This window comes from Stegostoma tigrinum, unplaced genomic scaffold (genome assembly GCF_030684315.1).
Source record: "Stegostoma tigrinum isolate sSteTig4 unplaced genomic scaffold, sSteTig4.hap1 scaffold_290, whole genome shotgun sequence".
NCBI lineage: Eukaryota > Metazoa > Chordata > Chondrichthyes > Orectolobiformes > Stegostomatidae > Stegostoma > Stegostoma tigrinum.
Window position 1 is genome coordinate 144,879 of NW_026728218.1, and position 4,432 is coordinate 149,310.

The window sequence follows — 4,432 nt, forward strand, 5'->3', positions numbered from 1 at the left end:
CTCTCTCTCTGGGACGCTCAATATTGTTGAACACGTTGATTAAGTCATACAGTACAGAGAAAGTCCTTTGGCCCATCAAAAATATGCTACTACCTACATTTCTCTGCAAATGTATACACAAGATGAGGATCTTGGTGGATAAGGCCAACACTTACTACCCATCCCTAATTGACTGGAAGGATGGCTAAGAGTTAATCACATTATTGGGGATCTGGAGTCACATGAGAGCCAAACCAGGTACAGGCAACTGTTCCCTTCCTGAAAGGGCAGTAGCAAATCAGATGAGTTTTCCCAACAATTAACATCATTACACCCCAAGTTTTGTCCTGGACTCAGTACCACTGCCTTCCATAGCCAAATTCGTACCCAAGCCTACAGACCATTACCTGGGTTACCAGAGTCCAGTTGTACTATCACTAGGCCACCACCTCTCTTCCCTTTCCAGAGAAAATCCTTCCTAAAGTGTGGTGTCTGGGTATCTGGATGCAGTGGTCTGACTGAATTCTCCCTTTACGACATGCGGAATCTCTGATGCAGTGGAAGAGAACTGGAAGAATGAAGATCCTAGAGTACTCGCCAACCCACTCCAACTGGTCATCCGGGCTTTGCACTTCATTTCCCAGAGACACAAATTGATGGCGACATCTTGGACTGGCGGTCAAGCAGGCAGTGAAATCATTGATGGAGGGGCACGACACATTGGCGCTGAACTTGCCATCATTGGTGGCAATTGTGAAGATGTCCAACCCATATTCATGGGAAGGACAGCACTATATTTATAGCCACGAGGTGTCAGATTTGGTGTTGGTCCCGCCATGGCATTTTCAGAAATCCTAGTCATTCAATGGTTTTGGGGCATGGGGAGTTGTGTGTAACGAACTACCAGACAGGGTGGGAGTCAGGGCTTTAGTTAAATGCTTGAGCCAGAAGCAGCGTTGGGTGCCATCATTTCAGTTCCTGCTCCCACCAGAAACAGCTCTGCTGTAATCGTTTTGAATGGTGAAGCAGTGTGGAAGGCTCGAATGGCCTACCCCCGCTGGTATTTTGGTAATGCAAACAAGGACAGGGCTTATACAGTTACAGGGACCTGGGAAGTGTAATAGCACAAACAGGCCTAGGGGCTCAGGTACGTAATTCTTTGAAATTTGCCTCACAGGTAGACAGGGTGGTTTAGATTAGGTTAGATTCCCTACAGTGTGGAAACAGGACCTTTGGCCCAACAAGTCCACACTGCTCCTTGATATATCCCACCCAGACACATCCCCCTATAACCGACACACCCCTGAATACTACATGCAATTTAGGACAGCCAATCCACCTCACCTGCACATCTTTGGACTGTGGGAGGAAACTGGAGTACCCGGAAGAAACCCACGCAGACACGGAATAATGTGCAAACTGCACACAGGCAGTCGCCCAAGGGTGGATTTGAACCCAGGTCCCTGGCACTGTGAGACTGCAGTCTGAACCACTGAGCCACCGTGCCGCCCCAAATAAGAAGACATTTAGTATGTTAACCTATGAGACCAGTTTTTTTGACATAAGCAGCCTGGAAAAAAATACTCTCTCCACCCTATCCATGTCTCTCATAGTTGTATATACTTCTATCAGGCCACCCCCTCAACCTCAAGCACTCAAACGAAAACAATTCAAGTCTACCCAACCTCTCCTTATAACAAATATGCTCCAGTCCAGCGCTCCAGAAGAGGCCCCACCAATATCCTGTACAATCTCTACATGACGTCCCAACTCCTGTACTCAAAGGCCTGTGAAGGCAAGTGTGCTAAATGCCTTTTAACCATCCTGACTATCTATGACAGAGACTTCAAACCCCTCGGCCCATCTGTTCTACAACACTATCCAAGGCCCTACCATTAATTGTATAGCCCTACCCTTGTTTGTTCTAGCAAATGCAATCGATCACATTTATCCAGATTGAATTCGTTCTGCCATTTTTCAGCCCATTGACCCATTTGATCATGGTCCTTTTATAATCTTACAAAATCTTCTTCAGTCTACACACCACCAATTTTGGTGTCATCTGCAAACTTACCAACTATGCCTTCTATATTTTCATCCAAATCATTTATATAAATGAGAGACGGCCCGTGATTTTATAAACATCTATAAGTTCACCCCTCAGCCTCTGATTCTCCAGGGGAGAAAAGCCCCAGCCCATTCTGCTTCTCCCTATAACTCAAACCCTGCAACCCTAGCAATATCTTGTAATTTTTTTCTGAACCCTTTCAGTTTAATATCTTTCCTGTAGCAGGGAAACCAGAATTGTGTGCAGTATTCGAAAAGTGGCCTAACCAATATTTTACAGAACTTCAGTATTGCTGACAAAAGACACATTTCTGGCTCGCACTCATCAGGACAGTCTGCAAGAATACCAATTCAAGGGCAACACCATTCTCATGGCACACTGTACACTCTCTCCACATACATTGGCATTCTTACAAAGGTTCTGAGGCAAGGTGGGAAGCTGCTAAAAACATTTCTCAACTCCAATGTGGAACCCAAAGGAACAATTTTCAAAGTTGCTGGCAGTGAGGGCTATATTGGTGAACGGCAAAAATAATGTGGAAAAGGTAGCAGAGAGCAGGCTCATAAGTGGTGGCTCAGGACTGAATGAGGTGAAGAGTGAGGCAGAGCAGATCCAAATCAGGCGGCAGTTCCCATTATCACTGAGCTCAGGACTGGACATTGAGATGAGGAGTTGGCTAAGTTGGCAAAGGAACAATGATCCTCAGTGCACCAGAGTTGTTCAGAAATTTCCATTGGCTGAGGCAGCAAGAGTCGAGATACTCCGATGGTGGGATTCAAAGTCCAGGTTGCTCGTCAAGGAGTCTGTTCCTTTTCGAGGTCCCCCTTACACATGAGATACAGAGACATACCACGGAGCGTATCCCCTCTCCCAAACAAAAAGCAAAATTTCAATCTGGAGACTTCATAGTTATACTTCCAGACAGACAACCCTAAAACATCCGGAAAAAGTTCTTGCCAAAATATCAAAGTGAACTTTAATAAAGGTTTATGAGCCTGGATGCAGTTATTAATCTGATTACAGTTTTGTTGATTTGGACGGTATTGTTAATAAGGCGAAGGTAGAGTACAAGGTCACTCCCTGCGTCATGTTTGCAAGTGTGGAGTATTTTGGAAGAATCTTTTGTGTATGTGCCTGGTCATACAGAACAATCGATTAATGCACGCCCTGGAGATCATTTGTGTCCCCTGGTGGGAGACTTGAGTTTTTTTGGTGAATAGGGGATTTCTATCAAGGTTACAACAGCTCACTTTCAGTTGTAAATTGTACAGATTGTTAAGGCTGAACAGCACTGCAAGATTCAGACAAATCTCATTAAAACTAATCAATCAATATTATCACTGTGTAATACAGTCACTGATTAGCACAGAGGAAACTGGCTACTGATATTTTATCACAGGCAGGTTTCACGACAATTCACTTTCAAAATAGGAACAAGGAGCAAACTAGGCCGTTCAGCCTCTCAAGTCTGCGGCACCATTCAATACGATCCATTTGTGCCCTCACCTCTGCTTCCTCACCTACCCCAACAATAAACCTTGATGTCCCTTTTGTCACCCCCTCATTGCAGAAAGAGATTGCTGTGCCAAGTGTGTTTTTAATGATGAGGGCTTCCCTGGCTAGGCCAGCATTTGTCGCCCATCCCTAATTGTCTAGAGGGCAGTTAAGAGTCAACCACGTTGCTGTCAGTCTGGACTCACATGTAGACCAGACCAGGTAAGGATGGCAGTTTCCTTCCCTAAAGGACATTATTGAACCTGATGGGTCTTTCAAACTGTTGACTACAGGCTCATGGTCAGCAATGGACTTGTAATTGCAGAATTTATTTTGTTTATTTAATTCAAATTCTACTATTGGCCACAGCAGGATTCGAACTGGAGCCCCTGGATGAACAGTCCAGCAAGAATACCACTAGGCCACTGCCTCTCCAAAGAGGAAGGTAAAGACACCAGAGTTGTGCCACCTTTCATTAGAAAGAGATGACTGCTGCTGGTGGCTTAACATGAGTGTCAGCACACCTCAGGTGAAGGAGGAGGCCATGAGGGTAGGATCCTCTAGGTAACATCAGCAGTGTGGGAATGGAACCTATGATGTTAGCATTACTCTTGCATTGCAAACCAGCATTCCAGCCAACTGAGCTAACTGGCAGCCACTGCACTGCGCCTGCTCAAATTGTACTTCACGTTTCAGGGTGAAAGTCATGGACCCCTGCGCTCTCACTGAGCTCTTGAAAACTTTCAAGCTGTCACTTCAGAAAGGCATCGCAGCAGGGACAGCTTAGGGGGCACAGATGTAACATTTTCACTCATGGCATATCTGACTTCCCCACACCCCCATTCTCCTCCCCCTACCAGCAACCGCATCCCCCCCCACCCCGACCCCAAA